The sequence below is a fragment of the Aquarana catesbeiana genome, linkage group LG01 (assembly GCF_042186555.1).
Source record: "Aquarana catesbeiana isolate 2022-GZ linkage group LG01, ASM4218655v1, whole genome shotgun sequence".
Classification (NCBI taxonomy): Eukaryota; Metazoa; Chordata; class Amphibia; order Anura; family Ranidae; genus Aquarana; species Aquarana catesbeiana.
The window spans coordinates 167007572-167027594 of record NC_133324.1 but is presented as its reverse complement, the minus strand read 5'-3'; the positions used below and the strand labels follow the sequence as shown (position 1 = coordinate 167027594).

Here is a 20023-nt window from a genome sequence, read left to right as displayed (position 1 = left end):
TAGGTATCTCCCTTAAACCCCTTCATGGTAGCTATACCCTCTAGGGTCCTCCGCCTCCTCTCGCACGTTATCTCTTTCTTCGAGGAGTGCAGGCCTTTTTTGTTTTCTTTTATCTTTTTATCATTTTGTAGGGGCGACCGTTTTTTAGGTTGATCCCATATGGGCATTATTCATTTGCCTTCACCCCCTTGTGTCCTTGAGTTGTTTGTTACTATCCCCATTTATCTACAGGAAGTAGGAACATATATTTTCTGTTCTTTAGACTTTACCTTTGCTTAAAAGCCTACAGATGCCTGTAAACCTTTGCAAACGTGACATTTAATTGTGTGCCTCTGACTTTGCACTTATTTTGTATTATTGTGTATTGGTTGGCAAAAAATTGCCTGTTCTATGTGTGATAATTACTTTCAATAAAAAAATGTTTTGATTAAAAACAAGTATGAACAATACATCCTACAATATACTCCAGCATTTGGACTGGCTTGTTACAAGCTCTGTGAAGCTGATACTTATGTTTTAGACATTTACACATGTATACAGTATATTGCAATTCATATTACAGCTGGCCAATACACACACACGCACATTTGTTGCATAGCCATGGGGGTTGAATACTTAATGCAAGGCAAATAGGATTTTCACTTTGCAAAAGAAATTGAACTTTATTAGGGGATTGCCCCCAGAGCTTAGTAAACGTGGTATATTTCACTTGTGGTGAATTCCAAGTTCTGCTGAAGAATGCATGCAATGACATAATAAAATGTATTCATCCCAATTAGCAAGTTACAGACAGATAGCATAGGAGACACATCTGATTTCCTGGAACTTTTGGTGGCTGTGTGTAATTGTCTAACTGGAATTAGAACAGAATGTGGCAAGTAACCCACTATTAACTCACATACTGTACATTGATGAGTAAATTATTAAAATACATAATATACATAAAATACATAACATTTTTGCTTTTCACTTATTTATTTATTTATTTATTTTGGTCTTTACTAAGAATTTGTAGGTCGCTTTAACTTTTTATACTTTTGTAAATGTCCTGTAAGTTTATTTATAGGAGCACTTACATGCTTTTCACTATATCAGAGTTACACTTTAATAGGTACATTTGTGTTTTTTGTCTTGCTCTAACTGTCACATTTTACTTCACATCCTCTCACGCTGCATTATTTGCACAGCATGCCATCACATCCCAAATTGCTTTCCCTGCATGTTCATCAGCATTAATAAGATTTGCAACACAGAGATATTGCTAATATATTAATTATAAATGCTTTCCTGCTTTATGACATTGAGAGTGTTATAGAAAACACTCTTCTTGTCATAACTGTTTGGAAAGCATGAAATGGTTGTGCTTTATTAGTTTTTAGAATGCAGAGTACTGTGAAGATGTATTTTAGTTATTTACCTGGAATAAGAAACGTATGAAATATCCTTGATGATGCAGCTCCATATAACCTTTTATATACTGTAAATGTGTTATGGGCACTTACTTTATGGTAATGTTTTCAGGAAGCACAATACGACATATGTAATATATAATTATACAAGAACGGGGGCGAGGACAGATTTCCCATCTTTGTCCTGATTAGTGATTATTGAATTTGGAAAATGCAGGCACATTTTTGATTCACCCTAAAAATGTACAGTCATTCTGTAATCCATGCATTCATGGTTCATGAACTGTTATCTCTCTGCATATCTGAATGCATATATTCATGCATAGTGAAGTTCTTAATTTTTCATCACTAGTCCTGATCATGTTATCATGAAACCCACCACAGTCTTTCTTCTAGATTGGGGCAATGTTGATATCCAGCACTTTGTTATGAAGGGGTCAGACTCTCTTTTGTAATAATGCAACAATCATTATGTTTTTATCACTACTTAATCAGGTCTGTCACATCTTTTGCACATACTGGGCTTGGTATGGACAGCTTTCATGAACATGGATGACAAGAACAACAAACATTTAACAAGCAACCAACTGTTGATTGAATATTGTCTATATCAGATACTATGTATCTGAAGAGAGACAACAAGGTTTACAAGTCCCCTCAGATCCAACTGATATACCTTGTGCCACACCTCCTAATCATCTTCTGCAACTGCGGGCTAGAGCCACGTTGGTGGCCTAGCCAGGGGCCATGTCACCTTTCTCTTAAACTTTGTCATTTAAGCTAATTTTATTGATTAGTGGAAGAAACAAGGTTTGGTTACCATGTACCAGTGGCTGCTTGTAATTTAGTTTGTATATGTGCCTTGCAAGTTACTTTTATGCAAATGATCTAATACAACTGTTGCTACTATTTAGCCAAAGCTAGTAATAAGTTGTTAGCTTCTAGGAGGATAATGGATTTTTCCACGAAAGAGAAAAGTGTTCTTTAACTTACTTTTAATTGGAGCATGGTCAATGCTAAAATGATATACTAGGAATACAGTGTGGCTAAATATTAGCTGCACACTGTAGACTAGCTTTGTAAAAAAGAAAATAAACAGTCAGAAAAGTCTACAAGTTAGAAAAGCATTGGAGGGGACCTGTTATTCACACACCAAAAAAAGAACCACCTGGTGGACTTGAAGTTTTCTAATGATGGTGCTTCTCAATTCATCAGGTCCTAGTGACTTCTTGAAGTGAACCTGTATTAAGGGAAAGCTAGTTAAACACCGCTGGTATGACTTGACTCTGGTATGCAAATTTTAACTAGCTCCTATGGTTTTGACTTTCTGCTGTCTTCTGGCCAATCACTGCAATGGGTGGCCTCAATAAAGCTGAACCACAGGAGGTGCTCAAAATTTGCATACCAGAATATACCAGGAATGCTCAATAGGTCACTTAAACCAAAATAAAACACAAGAGGTGTCTGCTATGTAGGACCACTGGCACATCGCTAACTTTTTTTTCTGACTTTAGGCTTGCTTTAGGTTCAGTGCTTGTGAGATAGGGACCTTAGACCTTGTGGTCAGGGACTGATGTACAATGTATTTAAAGCACTGTGTAAATTGTCAGCACTTTATTAATACCTCAAATAAATAAAGTCAGTCCTTAGAAAGCCACCATTGTATATGAGTCACAGTTACAGTACATTATAAAGTGGCACAATTGTTAAAGTTGTAGGAAAATATGTGATCCTTTAGCTTGTGGTCGCTTCCTGCAAACACCTCCTTAGCCAATATTTTGAGATTTTTTCCACTTAGTTTGGGGCATTCCAATTTACTAAAAGCAGCCAGAGTATAAGGCATACATCATTACATGATGATATTGGCTCTTGTATTCAGACAAGAATTCTTCAATTGTGACTAGATATGCTGAGCTACAGCCAAATGACCTCAGCACAGAAGTCTCTGTCTCCAGTGGAGAACATGGGACCTGTATGTGTTATTTACAGACTTGCAAAGGTGTTCTATAAACTTGTAACACAGGAAAAGATGAGGAGTTTGTGATTGTGTCATTATTCTACTTCTGAAGATGACACAAACTTAGTAGTCATAAAAAGTGTAAGTAAATTCATCACCCCTTTTTTTTTTCCAAACAAATGTCTAAATAAGTAAATTTATGTTATTGACACATAACTGTGTCAGCCTGTCTTGGACTGCAGTCATATGGATATCTATAGTGATCTGTTTAAGTGATGAGAATAGCATTGTCTTCGCTGTTGCCTAAGGCAATAGAAAGACCAGGCAATGCCCCTGTCTATTATGTAAAACAAGGAGCAGGGCACATTTGCAGTGCATATTTTCTTTAGTGAATACTGCCAAAAGGCTGACATGCATGTGATGCTGTTAGTGCAACAACCTTTTCTCATGTGAACTATAACAATATGCATATACAATTATATTTATATTTAGAAAATATTAGTTGTAAGGAAAATGCCAAAATTCTTCATTTAAAATCATCTGGAGTTTTAGTAGTACATCTATGGTTCCACAATATTTAGGTTTATGATATCTTTACATTTAAAGGCTTCACTGTAATCCAATAAATAAATATGGCAAACATTAAAGAAGATGTATCAAAATGCAGGGGGTGTTTAACTTTTCGACCCCTCCCCCCAATCTTTGTAAAAAAATCTTTACCTGTAAAAAAAAAATTAAAATCATTGGGCGAAAAGCCAAAAAATTTATTTGTCTTACAACATAGCTTTTACCTTCTGTGACTGGGTGAGGGTGAATTCCTAAACCTTCTGGTGAGATTCTGGGAAAGCTGAGGATCCCAAATCTTATGAGAATATGCTCCTGCATAACTGTATTAAAAATCCGTATGGCATTTACATATTTTACTCTATGCTGACAGGTCTGTATATCGCTATATCAGTCCTTTAAACCAACTTGCATGGTACATACTCACTTATGTGTCAGTGCCCTTTCCTTATTAATATAGCACCCTCCTAGCATAGGATGCTAGGCAAATTTAGTTTTTAACATCTTCTGTATTCAAGGGAGCAGTGACCATTTGCTTATATCTGTTGAGGTTTTCACAGGCTGTGAGTTTGATTGCTTCCCCCTGCTCTTGGAAGAATGTTCCGGAGCATAGGGAGGGAGATTCAAATGATGAATTTAAATATCATGGCCTAGCTATTGCCTGGAGAAAAGTGTCCAGGAGGTGCCTGGGGAGGTGATAAATAGTCTAAAGCCCTGGAGAGGATAGTTCTATCCTCGGTAGGGAGGGTTCCACTACCTCTAAGGCTGCTGCCCTCTGAGGCAGCCTGTGCACTGTGTCTGTGTAGCTGTTCCCGGAGGTGCCAGTTGTGACAGAGCTGAGGACCTGTAATGATCTTTCTTGAGGAATTGGCTGTAGGACTTCACCATAAGGGATCAGGTCTAGAGAAGAATTGTCTCACTCACTGGATCATGTCTGGAGGAAGCTGGAAGGCATGCAGCTGTCCTGAGGGCTTGTGAGTACTGACCTTGAATTGTGACCATGTGTTTTTGGGATGTAAGTGCCAAAGGTAGCTGTGGACTGGGACAGTGCTCATACTGTAGGGTCTCATAATACTGGCTGTTCCCCTGTCCTCAGCAGTATCCTAAAGTGTGAGCCTAGAGAAGACCAGAGTCTCCTGTGCAGCATTTTGTAGTATCCAATGTGCTTACCCCTCTCCTGATTGAAAATCTGCAAGCAATACATTTAAAAAAACATCCGCTAGACTGAGTTATTGGAGCTGGAGTGCATAGATTGGTGCTTGTGGTGGTGGGCAGCCTCTGAACAAACTGGGAAGAACCAGCTGTTTCTAGCAACCTATTTGGGGTAGTATGGGGGTAGTAACGCATCAGGGATTCACCATATGGTAAACACCTCATAACCATACTGAATTATGTATCTTTATGCTTTATAATGTGACCTTGTGATTTTCACTCTTTTATGCAGTCCCAAATGTAGGATGCAAAAATATGCCTGATTATTGCTTGTCTGGTATATGAGTACATAGATTTAACTGGCATTGTTTAGTAGTTAATGTTTTTGAAAGTGCCACATGTTATTCACCACTGTATTATGCCATACAGTGCATTGAACAAGTAATTTTTCCACATTTTGTCATGTTAAATCCAAAAACGTAAATGATTTTTATTGGGATTTTATGTGATAGATCAACACAAAGTGGCACATAATTGTGAAGTGGAAGAGAAATGATAAATGGTTTTCAACATTTTTTTTACAAATAAATATGTGAAAAGTGTGGCGTGCATTTGTATTCAGCCCCTCTGGGTCAATACTTTGTAGAACCACCTTTGCAATTACAGCTGCAAGTCTTTTTGGGTATGTCTCTACCAGATTTGCACATCTAGAGTGACATTTTTGCCCATTCTTCTTTGCAAAATAGCTCAAGGTCTGTCAGATTGGATGGAGAGCATCTGTGAACAGCAATTTTCAAGTCTTGCCACAGATTCTCAATTGGATTTAGGTCTGGACTTTGACTGGGCTATTCTAACACATGAATATGCTTTGATCTAAACCATTCCATTGTAGGTCTGGGTGTATGTTTTGGGTCATTGACCTGCTGGAAGACGAACCTCCGCCCCAGTCTCAAGTCTTTTGCCGACTCTAACAGGTTTTCTTCTAAGATTGCCCTGTATTTGGCTCCATCCATCTTCCCATCAACTCTGACCAGCTTCCTTGTCCTTGCTGATGAAAAGCATCCCCGCAATATGATGCTGCCACCACCATGTTTCACGGTGGGGATGGTGTGTTCAGGGTGATGTGCAGTGTTAGTTTTCTGCCACACACAGCTTTTGCTTTTAGGCCAAAAAGTTCAATTTTGGTCTCATCTGACCAGAGCACCTTCTTCCACATGTTTGCTGTGTCCCCCACATGGCTTCTCGCAAACTGCAAACGGGACTTCTTATGGCTTTCTTTCAACAATGGCTTTCTTCTTGCCATTCTTTCATAAAGGCCAGATTTGTGGCGTGCATGACTAATAGTTTTCCTATGGACAGATTCTCCCAACCGCGGTGTGAATAATGCTCTCCTTGCCCAGCCTGTCAGTTTAGGTGGGTAAAGGTGATGGACTGGCCAAGCATGTCTCCAGATCTAAACCCTATTGAGCATCTGTGGGGTATCCTCAAACGGAAGGCGGAAGAGCGCAAGGTCTCTAACATACACCAGCTGAGTGATGTCATCATGGAGGAGTGGAAGAGGACTCCATTAGCAACCTGTGAAGCTCTGGTGAACTCCATGCCCAAGAGGGTTAAGGCAGTGCTGGAAAATAATGGTGGCCACACAAATAGTTGACACTTTGAGCCCAATTTTCACTTAGGGGTGTACTCACTTTTGTTGCCAGCGGTTTAGGCATTATTGGCTGTGTGTTGAGTTATTTGGAGGGGACAGCAAATTTACACTGTAATACAAGCTGTACACTCACTACTTTACATTGTAGCAAGGTGTCATTTCTTCAGTGTTGTCACATGAAAAGATATAATAAAATATTTACAAAAATTGGTGTACTCACTTTTGTGAGATACTGTATATACAGTTGCTGCTTGAAAAATCATTAAAATAGACAGGGACTTCTTAGCAGCCATGGACTGTTGAGAAAATGAACACTTTGGCTATAAGTAAGTACAAAACATAGAGCAACTAAAAAAAATATGTAAAATACAACAGTAGAGGCTATGTATTGTCCAGCACAGCATACAGATTATGACTGTCAGGAGTATGCAATGTACATGATATGCTACATATCCCAAACCACTGCATTTTGTATGATGTGCCATATGTTACACACTGCTGATTGAAAGCACTGAAAAGCCGACTGTGGGTATAGTATTCTGCATATAGAGTTTTTTTGTTTATTTTTTTCCATGTATTTGTTTTTTTTTCTATTGGTTAAACTGATGGACTTGAGCCTTGTTACAACCTGACTAACTCCCATAACGGCACCTTTGGTATAATGAAAAAAGAAAAAATTTGGGATATAATAGTGTTTATGCTGCCAACATCCTACTAAACATGAATTTGAACACGTGCACCAAGGTGCAAGATAGAGGCAGTCCCCTTGGTCTTTTAAGGCAGAAATAGTCATAGAAATAGTAATTATAGTAAAATGCAATATATGCCACTTTTATTATATACAAAACATATAAAATGTAAACATGGCCTATTTAGGCAGGGTAATATGAAACACACAGTACAGCACAGCACATATAGAAATGGTGCATCAAAACATTAGGTCAAACCCAACAAAAAGCAAGTTTGCCCTGTGCTGCCAGAGACGAGCTGTGGTCAGTCAGTAGGGATTTCTTGCATGTAGCCCAACATGTTTCCAAATGAACAATGTGTATTCCCTCATCAGGGAAAGTTATGTTTGGGTGACTTTTAGTCTTTTTGATGATCCACAATACAAAAAACACACAGGGGAAAAGCAAAAAGGAAAAATCAGTAGATAATTTTTGGCAACGATGCACAGCTGCACCAGAGTCCTCCAGTTTTTGTAAGTCTTCCCCCAATGGGTTGATTTACCAAAGACCACAAGACTTGTTCACTTTGCAAGAGAAGTTGCACTTTGCAAAGGTATAATCTCCTGAGACTAATGAATGAGGTAAAGCTCTGCTGACTTCCATCATCCATTCATATGTGAGCTAAAAAGCTGTTGTTTTTCTTCTTCTTGCACGTTATTTGATATTCTGTGCAAAGGGACATTTTACCACATTCCCTGAGCTCTGGGGGAAATTCCCTTGCAAAGTGCACAACTTATTTGCCTTTACTGAATGAAACCCAGTGTGTTTTCAGCTCACACAGAAAGTTAGAAGGAAATCAACAGGTATTTCTGGTACTTGCATTTTTTTTTTTTTTGCTGTTTATTTTACAGCGATTACGTGAAGTCAGACATTTCCGGTGGGAGGAGAGGTTCCATATCTGGGGAAAAAATAGCAATTGACAAATAATATTTGTTCATTCACTATATCACACACAAAATTGACCACATAGACATGATGATTTATACCTAGGTGGTCCAAAATTAGCTGGATTGGGCAAGGATTTGTGTTTCTAGGTTCTTAAAGAGAATCCGTATTGATTTAGATATTTTAAATGGTTCACAGCTTTCTGGCATGGAATGGGTTATAAAGGAATTTGTATTTGTCCCAGAACTGTCACATCTCACTCTTTTCTGTCCTTGAACCTGGGCAATTAAGGGAGCCAACAGGGTGGAAGGAAGCAACTTACAAATCAGCCCCGAGCAAGGTGTTCCATACTTTGCACCTGCTGAGAATGTGATAGACAGCAATCTTTTGCAAATCAATTTATACCAGCCATCTCTAACATAGAGTAAAATCATAATTTAAAAGCAGGAGTCAATTAAATTAAAAAATTAGTAAGGACTGATGAAAAAAAAAATTCTTTGAAATGAGAAAAAGAAAATCATATTGTATAGTCTACACTTACATTGTAATGCATTTTATGTAAAAAATATACATTTTGTCATAACATTTTGTAACGCTTATGTCCCGACATTCCTGAACATTTTACTGTATGAAAACAGCATTTTCCATATTTAAATAAAACCTTTTCTATTGTAGATTTGTATGAGAAATCTCTGACTGAAAATTCTTACCATAGCCACATAAATCCATTCATCCAGGTTGATTTATTAAAGGCAAATAGGCTGTTAAATTTGCAACTGAATTTTACCTTAGCTTAGTAAATGTGATGAAAATTCACTTTGCAAAGAATACCAAATGTTGTTCAAGAAGTAAAAAAAAAACACAGTATTTTTGCTTGCAGGTGATTGGATGATGGAAGTCAGCAGAGCTTTACCTCATTCACTAAGTTAAGGAAAAATTACCTTGCAAAGTGAACAACCTATTTGCCTTTAGTAAATCAACTCTGTTGGCTTACTGAAATTATCCACAGAAAAAAAATGATATTTCAGAATTCAGGAGTTTGTGTTCATAGATTTACAATGAAAAAAAAAGTTGGTACTTAATTGGTTCTTGAAGGTAAAATTTTAGGCCTGAAATTCGGTTAAGATTAACTTTAAAAGGGTACGTTTGGGAGGTACATGCGGGGCTTCTGACATGGCGGACATGTTGTGAGTGAGCTCCGGGTCCCATCTGCTCTCCCTAACCTCCGCGCAGCTACACTGTCCTGCAAAAGCATAGGGGGTAAGCCCATCTCTTCCGCACCTTGGGCACCGCATGAGAAAGATTGGCCATCAGCAACAATGCTATTGTCCGCTGTTTGGGCCACAATCGGGAACAGCTATGGACGGATACCTAACTAGACCACAATCCCCGGCCTCGAGTTCCCCTGCCGATCCTTTTGCAACGATGGACCCGCTTCTTTGGACTGAGGAAGCCAGTAATCCCACTCTGGCTACTAAATTTATACCTGGGACTAAGCCTCCCCCTCTCAGGCTATTTTAACCCCGGACATACTGGATGACAAGCTGCAGAATCTCCTGCAACAAACCACCTGCAACATTGTGGCGGAGGTGGGCAAGATCTCTCTGGAACTGCGGGGGGAAATCACCCAAATAGGTTAGTGTACTGATGCATTGGAGAATAAGTTTGATGAGCTGGTGAATTATGTACAGGTTCTTGAGGAAGAAAACTCTACCCAAAAACACTCAGTCTTCCAAATGCAATTGCAGCAAGAGGATTTAGAGAACAGGGAGAGGCGCCAAAACCTGCACTTTCAAGGTATCCCTTAAACGGTGGGTGACAACACTCTGCGCCCCTATCTCCTGGGCCTTTTTAACACACTGACCCCCCACAGTGGTGGATGTTGACTGCCATTTGGATAGGGCCCACAGACCTTTAGGCCCTAAACCTCCGGCCAGAGCTAGGCCCAGGGATCTAATTGTACAGTTTCGCTTCTAAAGGAGGCTTTAACCCTGGCCACACGCAACAAGTCTCAGATTACATATAAGGTGGCAAAGATCCAGATATTTAGTGACCTTTCTCCCATCACCTTATCCAAACGGAGAAATCTTTGCCCTATCACAGCACATGTACAACATCACGAGTCCCATACTACTGGGGATTCCCCTTCCATCTCATCGTTTCCAATGAGGGAACCTAATACAGTCTCCGAGATCTCCAAGAAGGGGAAGCCTTCATCAAAAGCCTGAATCTCCCTCCTTTGCCTGAAGAGGACCTGCTACCTCCCCTCACAACAAGGTGGTCCAATACCTTCTACCCCCAACCGTATCTGGACCCCGGCCAAGGGTCAGTCGAAATAGTCTTTCTCCACACCCCAACACTCCCGATTCTCCAAGCAACCTCCTTGATGTGCCAGGAATAATCCCTGGCTCTTTCCTCTTTTTTTTCTAGGCTACTTATCATTGTGGCCTGGACTCCAGTTTAGAGTTGCCCTATTTTCCCAGTTAAATGCACCCATTCCCATGGGGTTTTTATGTTCTGACTAATTACAAAAGGTTTTCTTTTTCTTCCCTATGTCGCTTGAATTATACTCACATGGAGAGCGGGCAGATCCCCTCATCCCGAGTTCCCTGCTGGAGGCCCTCTTGTGTCCCTACTTGGCCTTTGGCTCCTACCAAGGCCTCCTGAGATGCAGCTGCCTCTCAGGCTTTCTTTTTTTTTTTTCAGTACCTGTTTTCATGTGACTCTATGTCCACATACAAGTGTCATATCTGTAGGTCACGCATCAATTGTTTGCTACTGAGGTCTACATGCTTTTTACACACATGCAAGTATGTCTACTGTGTCTTACATGTATTTATCATTTTTCTATGCCTTTATTTTATGCTCTCTTTTATGTTTTATATGCCCAAACGAGCCATTATTGCTGATGTGTCAACATGGCGTTGCGTATTTTGTCCTATAATGCAAAATGCCTGAACTCTATACAAAAGCGGTGGTTGGCGTTGAAAGAGTTCAGGTCTTCAGGGGCTGATGTGGTCATGCTCCAGGAGACACACTTTTGTGCTGGGGGTTCACTAAAGTTTGCTTTGAAATACTTCCCCTCCTCCTACCTTGCCTCTGATTCCACGGGTAAGGCTGGAGTGGCAATTCTAATTAAAAAATCCTGCCCCATTAGTGTCAAAACAGAACATACTGATCCTCACGGGGGGGGGGTTGTTATCCTGGAGTGTGACTACATGTCTTCTTCTTTTACCTTGGTTAATGTATACGCCCCTAACTCTGGACAGATTAACTTTCTTAACAAGATTTTTGAATCTCCCCACTACCACTCCCAACCTTTCATGATTGTTGGTGGGGACGTCAATTTGTTCATGTCCCCCACTAGAGATAGGCAGACTATTCTTCGGGATACATCCCGAAAGGTCTCCTCTCAAGCTTATTATTTCCGCAAATCTATTAGATCCCATCAATTGTTTGATTCACGGAGGATTAAACATCCCTCCACTAAGAAATTCACCTTTTATTCCAGATTGGACCATTTCTTTACCTCATCCCCACTCATCTCCTATATTGTTGAATCTGACATCTCTCCCATCACATGGTCTGACCATGCCCCTATCACGCTGGATGTAATTTTGTCCCAGACCTCTTCTAGGACATGTCACTGGCGCCTTAACGATCACCTCCTACAGTCACAGGCTACCCGAACTAAACTAGCTAAAGAGTTGGAGGAATTTTTCCAATTCAATGTGGGCTCTATTCAGGACTCAACTACACTGTGGGAGGCACACAAGGCCTACTTTCATGGTGTTTGTATCACGGAAGGCTCCCACCTGAAGAAAGACAGGGATAGACTTCTGCAGTCCTTGTTGGCTGACTTATGGGCTGCAGAGCGTCAGCTTCTGTGTGAGCCCACAGTGTTAAAGTTGCGTGAAGTCACATCCCTTTGGGAACAAATAAAATCCTTAGCCCTAAGTAAGACAGCTAAATCCATGGTATGGGCAAAATTTTATGAATCCTCTAATAAGCCCCATAAGATGCTAGTAAATAAATTATGTCCACGACCTTTCCACTCCTTTCCTGACTTTCTTTTACAAGCGGATGGAACTAGGACCCATTGCCCCCTAACCATGTCTAAGACTTTTGGAACCTTTTACCATAAGCTATCTGCCTAACCCCTGAAAAACATTTTAAATTTACTCAAGAAAATTTTGATAGGTTTTTCTCCGATCTTGTGTTACCAAAGCTGTCCTCCTCAGATTTAGTTAAATTAAATGCAGCTATAACTATGCAGGAACTTTCAAACATGATCAAAGATCTCCCACTCCAAAAGTCACCAGGTCTTGACGGGTTACCTTATTCCTACTATAAAACCTTCTTAGACATCCTGGCCCCTCATATGTTAGACCTATATGGTACTTTATTTAAAACATAATCCCCCCACTCACAGTTCTCACACTCCTATATCTCCGTTATCCCTAAACCCGGTAAAGATCCCTCCATTCCCAATAATTATAGGCCCATAGCCCTATTGAATTCAGATTACAAAATATTTACAAAAATTCTAGCATCCAGACTATCCCAGTTCATTCCTAAACTAAAAAATAATGGCCAAGTGGGTTTTGTCCCGGCTAGGCATGCGGGGGATAACACACACAGCGTAATAGATTTGATAGACCTCCTCAATAGATCTTCCTGTTCAGCCATTGTCCTAAGCCTGGATGCCCAAAAAGACTTTGAGTTGGCCATACATGTTCTCCACTTTGCCAACTTTTGGATTCCGAGGTCCTTTCTTTAAAGCATTAGAAGCTTTGTATTCACGAGTTACAGCCCAAGTCCAGATGTCCTCCTTTCTGTTGTTTCGCTTCCCCATGACTAATAGTACTCAGCAGGGATGTCCTCTTTCCCCACTGCTTTTTATTCTATCTCTAGAACCCCTGGCTGAGGCCATCTGATTACACACAGACATTCGTGGGGTGGTGATGCCACAGAGGGAATATCAGATGTCACTATTCGCAGATGACATATTGCTGACTCTTGCTAACCCACTGATATCACTCCCCTCTCTACATAAACTGCTATCCTCCTTTAGTGCCATATCAGGGTATAAGGTTAACACAACAAAAACCGAGGCCCTACCTTTACATATACCACTAGCTCTTCAGATCCAGCTTGAACAAACACACCCTTACAGATGGTGATCTACCTTCCTCAAATACTTAGGAATACATCTGACTCCCACTTATTCCTCTCTATACTCCGCAAATTATCCCCCTCCTGATCCAAGATATCACCAGATCTCTCCAACAATGGGCTAAATATCTCCTTATTCTTTTGGGTAGGATTAACATTTTAAAAATGTCCATTCTACCTAGGTCGATTTATTTTTTCAAAACTCAAGCCATTCAAAGGGGTTTCCTCTAATTTATCTGGAACGGAAAAGCCCACCGTATAGCGAGCTTGGTGGTTTTCTCATTTAGATCGAGGGGGGGCTGGGAGCTCCGGATATTAGATATTATTATGCTTCACATTTACGAGCTGCCGTCACTTGGTCCAACCTGCAGGGCCCCTAATCGTTGGTCGGGAATTGAGAAGGGGGCTATATATACGGTCCACCCAAAATCCCTACTGTGGTCTCAATCTTCACACACGGATCCCATTCTAAAATGTAAGTGCACTGCCCCAATGATCTTCACTCTAATAATTTGGCGAAAATGTCTTCAGAGATTCTCCCTCTCCTTGCCATACCCACCCTTATGAACACATTATTCAATCCGTCTATACCAGACATTTTATCCTTAGGACGTATAATGCCATGGGTTCAGGCTTTTCTGTTCCAACTCCGAAATCTGGTACACCCAGTCACCTATAGGCTACATACTTTTGATACACTTTGGGAAAAGTTTGATAACCCTACACATACATTTTTTTTTTTTTTATTTGCAAACCAGACATTACTTCCACTCTCTGTCCTCGCCCCTGACCCTGGATAAACCTACCCCTTTTGAATACCTATGTGCTCAAGGTCCACACCAATTACACCCGGTGTCCTCTACATACCACATTCTCCATGAATTTTCCCCTCTTACTGAAGAAACCCATTTATACATGCGTAGATGGGAACAACTGCTATGTAGGCCTATCACCTTCCAGATGTGGGATAAAATCGGGTCCTCCACTTTTAAATCCTCTAAGTGTTTGGTGCAGAGGGAGACATCCATTAAAATTCTGATGCTCTGGTACAAGACCCCTGAGGTCATTCATAAATATGATCCCTCTAGCTCAGCGATGTTCTGGCGCTGTGGGCTTGAAGTAGGCTCATTGCGCCATATTTTTTGGCAATGTTCTCTGATACAACTATTTTGGCATGAGGTGATGCTATTAATTTAGAAAGTGGTGGATCTGCCCCTCCCGCTTGACCCAATGTACTACTTACTGGATCTTCCCTTTACTGGTATTGCTAAACACGTGAAATTATTGCTTTCCTACATCCTTTTAGCTGCCAAGAGAATTATCCCACTTTGACGACTATCCAATGTACTTCCACCGTGGTCTAGGTTTCTCCAACTCTTAGCTGATATTCGAAGAATGGAATATTTAACTGCTACTGTACATGATAACATCCTGCAATTTAATAAGATATGGGAACCATGTGATCAATCAGAATTTGGGGCACCCCTATCAGGCTCTCTGTCTTAATGTATGTCTTAAACTATTGATATGCCTTTATATATGTCTCCCCTATATGACCCAACCTACATGATGTTCCATATGAGTTTCCTGACTCTACATGTTCATTGCACAGGCGATCGTATCTATGACCTCCTTTGAGCTGTTTACATGATTTCATCTAGGTATACCCTACAGTTATCTGCAGTTCTATGTTAACCTCCCTGACGGTTTTCCCGAGTGTGGCTCGGGGTTAAATTTCAGTACCATTAGCAGTAACCCCGAGCCACACTCAGGATTGTTCTTACCTTGTCCCCAGGATCCTGCGATGTCCCCCTGCTGTGTCTGCGGGCTCTGTCCTCCGCCCCGATGTCCTGTGTACCGGGCTCCATTCCTTGCAGGATGCAAACAGCAGGGAGGTGCACTGTAGTCCTGTAGCAGGTTGCAGACAGCAGGGAGGTGCACTGTAGTCCTGTAACAGGTTGCAGACAGCAGGGAGGTGCACTGTAGTCCCGTAGCAGGGTGCAGACAGCAGGGAGGTGCACTGTAGTCCTGTAGCAGGTTGCAGACAGCAGGGAGGTGCACTGTAGTTCAGTAGCAGGTTGCAGACAGCAGGGAGGTGCACTGTAGTTCAGTAGCAGGTTGCAGACAGCAGGGAGGTACAGACAAGCCGGGTCAAGGTACTGGCGGCAGATCAGGTACAGGAGGGCAAACCAAGAGAATAGTCAGAGTCCAAGCCGAGATCGGGGCGGGCAGCAAACAGGTAAGTCAGGAACAAGCCAAGTAAGTACTGGATACAGGAAAACTGGTAACAAGGGAGCAGGGGTCTCAGGAAACGCTGTAGACCGGACAGCAAGGCAGCATTGGAACAGTCCCCTTTAAATAGCCTATCTTTGGCGCCAAGTGTTGTTACAGGGGGTGCGCGTGCGCCCGTGTGCCGCTATTGGCGATATTGCGCATGCGCGCTATTAGCGCTATTGCGCACGCGCGAGCGCCGGATGCCGCTTCTATGCACAGGCATTTGTTTAACCTTCAGTTTGCTGGGATATTTACAAGAGGGCTTTTCCTGACATTGCCCCCCTCCAATGGGCAGCCTCCGGATGCCCAACTGGGCCATTTTACTCGGATGAGTTCTTTTAAAGGCTAGAATTAACCTTTTGGCGTGGATGTTAGTCTCTGGTTCCCAGAAGTTCTCCTCGGGGCCGTAACCCTTCCATTTCACCAAGTACTGAACCTGATTACGTCTCCTCCGGCAATCTATGATGGATTCAACCTCGAATTCTTCTTTGCCGTTAATAAGTACAGGCTCAGGAGGACCGGTGTTCCGGTTAAGAAAGGGATCCGGGACTGACGGTTTAAGTAAAGCCATGTGAAAGACTCCGGTAGCTTCAACTCATACGCCACACTGTTAATTTTTCTCAACACTGGGAAGGGACCCACAACCTTAGGGCCCAATTTCGTGGATGGGCATGCCAGTTTCAGGTTCAGAGTGGACAACCAGACTTGATCTCCAGGTTTTAGGTCAAGCTCCCCTCTTCTCTTTCTGTCAAATGTTTCCTTGTTATGGTCTTGGGTCTTTGCCATTGTCTCTTGAAGTAGCTTGTTGTTTGTGCTGAAGAAGTTCAAGGTTTCTTGAGCCGCCGGTACTGTACACTCTGGCATGTTATTGGACAGAAACAAGGGATGGAACCCATAGTTTGCAAAAAATGGGGATTGGTTGGTTGCAGAATGCACAGAATTATTGTAGGCGAACTCAGCAAGAGGTAGCAGAGGCACCCAGTCATCTTGAGAAAAGCAAGAATAGCATCGCAAATACTGTTCAAGGGTCTGATTAGTTCGTTCAGTTTGACCATTCGTCTGGGGATGGTAGGCAGAAGAGAAGGAGAGGTCAATCTTCAGGGCTCCACACAGGGCTTTCCAGAATTTGGATGTAAATTGTACCCCCCGATCAGATACAATATTAGCGGGTATACCATGGAGCCTTACAATGTCTTTAATAAAAATCTTCGCAGTTTCTGAAGCAAATGGGGTACCCTTCATAGGCAGGAAGTGAGCCATTTTGGAAAGTCTGTCAACCACTACGAAGATGGTGGTGAAATCTTCTGAAGGTGATAATTCCACAATGAAATCCATGGAGATCATCCTCCATGGTCTTTCTGGTACAGGTAGAGGCCTCAACAGTCCCCAAGCCCTGGTCTTGCTGCCCTTGTTCTGGATGCAAGTAGTACATGCTTCAATATATCGTCTGCAATCCTTTTGTAGCTGAGGCCACCAAAACGTGCGCTGCAGGAGTTAAGAAGTCTTGTGTACCCCGAAGTGACCAGCTAGTTCGTGGTCATGGCAAGACTTGAGGATGGCAACCCGTGTCTGTTGTGGCACAAAAATTCTGTCCTTGTACCAAAGTAGATCATCCTTCCACTGTAAAGTGACATCTGTTGGATGGGGAGCCAATGAGGAAGCTTGTTTAATTTGAGAAAGCAGATCTCCCTGAAGCATGAGAAAATTTCCAGGGGCAAGGATGGTATCAGGAGGAGAAGAAACTTCAGGTTCGCTGAACATCCGGGAAAGCGCATCTGGTTTAGTATTCTTAGATCCCGGCCTGTAAGTGATGTGAAAGGCAAATCTAGTGAAAAAGAGTGCCCATCTGGCCTGTCGTGGTTTCATTCTCTTGGCAACTTTCAGGTACTCTAAGTTCTTCTGATCAGTGTACACCAGAATAGGATGGGCTGCTCCTTCCAAGAGGTAACGCCATTCTTCTAGCGCGGGTGCCTTGCCGGGTAAGATTCGAGATGGGAGAAATGATAGAAGAAAATCCCTTGATGAATTTGCGATAAAAATTCGCAAACCCCACAAATCACTGGACTCCCCTCTTATCAGTCGGGGCTGGCCAATCCAAGATGGCAGAGACCTTCTGTGGATCCATTTTGAGACCATCTATCGAAATGATTAGGCCCAGAAACTGGATGCTTTGGCGTTCAAACTCGCACTTCTCAGGTTTTGCATACAAGCCATGCTGGCGAAGGCGAGTTAGAACTTTTCTGACATGTTCCCGATGAGTAGCCAGTGAGGAGGAAAAGATCAAGATGTCATCCAGGTATACTATGATAAACAAGTCAAGGTAGTCTCTAAAAATATCATTAACAAAATGCTGGAAGGTGGCAGGAGCATTACATAACCCGAAGGGCATGACAAGGTACTCAAAATGTCCGAAGCGGGTACGGAAGGCCGTTTTCCATTCATCTCCGCTTCGGATCCGGACTAAATTGTAGGCTCCACGAAGGTCTAATTTGGTAAAGATGGATGCAGTTCCGAGTCGCTGGAAAAGTTCAGGTACCAAGGGTAGAGGGTACCGATTCTTAATTGTGATCTTATTAAGGTCCCGATAATCTACGCAGGGGCGTAGAGAGTGGTCTTTCTTTTCTACGAAGAAAATCCCTGCTCCTGCTGGGGAGGTAGAAGGGCGTATGAACCCTTTCCTCAGGTTGTCATCTATGTATTCTTTAAGAGTTCCAAGTTCAAGTTCGGTTAAGGGAGAAATTCTCCCAAAGGGAATTTCTGCTCCGGGAAGCAACTCAATCGGGCAGTCGTAAGGTCTATGGGTGGCAGAGTCTCTGCCCCTTTTTTACTGAACACATCCAGGAAGTTATGGTAAGCCCTAGGAACTGCTTGGCAGGCTTCAGCATCGGTCTCCAGACATAGCAAAGAAGACGGGATGTTGGTAGTTTCCTGTAAACAATGTTGCTGGCAATAGGAGGAATGAAAACTGATTTTTCCAGCGGACCAGTCTATTTGCGGATTATGTGCCTTGAGCCAGGGCGTTCCCAGTATGATGGGAAACAAGGGATATTCGATGATGTCAAGACAGAGTAGTTCTTGGTGGTTGCCGGAAATGGTGGTTTTAAGAGGAACTGTTTCTTGTGTTACGGGCCCAGATTTAATAGCCGATCCGTCGGCCAAATGTACAGACAGTCCCTGTGCTCTGGGTCGTAGAGGAATGCGGAGTTTAGGGGCAAAAGACAAGTCCATGAACCAGCTGTAAAGCGATTAATGATTTCAGGCCCCTACAAAACTCTGACTAAGCTTGCTGGGGGAAATTACATTCACAATTGATTACCTTGAGACAGTGAAAGTCCTTAGCATCCCTCTTCCATCCTTGTAGGAACAAACATGCAAGTTTGCCCAGTATGAAGCTGTATGTTTGTAGGACAGTTTTGATTGTTTATTTGCCAGCATGTGTGTGCATAGTCATCAAGTAGACAACTTCATACTTTGAACAGCTGAAATTGCTCTGTATTCAAAACATTTATTTTTTCCAAACAAAAGTTTATTACAAGAAATACGAAAGTACAGAAAGTCAAATAAATGGCAACAAGTTTGAAAAAATAACATGCATTATACAAGTTTTTACTCATCATATTAACATTGCTCATGGGAAACTATGGGAAAAGCAAAGGACACATCCAAGGGTGTTGGCTATACAAATGTAGCATTTCATTGTTTTGGGTCAAAACAATTATTTTTTTTACTAGTAACTACTGTATTTTCAAAAACAATTGCATGCAGAAAATGATTTCCCCAAAAGGTTGGAAAGTGATGCTGATCATAACCTTCTGTTAGCCATCGGCAATCTTTTTATTATGTAGAATACTGCTATTGTTTGATTCACCAAATTTTCCTTGAACTTTCATCTAATATTTGTAGCCTCCTCTGAAATATTTTCTTGGCCAACCCAATTGCATGGAAAGTTTTGCTTCAATTTTTTTTACAAATCTACCACTTTATCTGATTTATCCAACTGTAAACAGCTGCTTTTGCCTGCTAAAAGTGACTTTTTTAAAAGTGATCACTGTGATTACAAAAGAAAAAAAAATCAACAAAATAGGAAGAAGATTAAGAATTCTTAAAGAAAATACATAGTGGTTATGTACATAATTGACTTCTTTACAGGGGCAAGGATAAAAAAAAAATATTATGCCATTTCTTTTTAGTCGGTAAACATAAAATGTTGCATATTAATATTTTGCAT

The 20023-nt window shown here is 41.5% G+C and overlaps 1 protein-coding gene across 5 annotated transcripts in view; it reads left to right on the top strand.

Moving 5' to 3' along the window:
* MCTP1 (multiple C2 and transmembrane domain containing 1) overlaps positions 1-20023 on the top strand; it is a 1184139-nt gene that overhangs the window by 769215 nt on the left and 394901 nt on the right. The gene's annotated exons all lie outside the window — the stretch shown is intronic.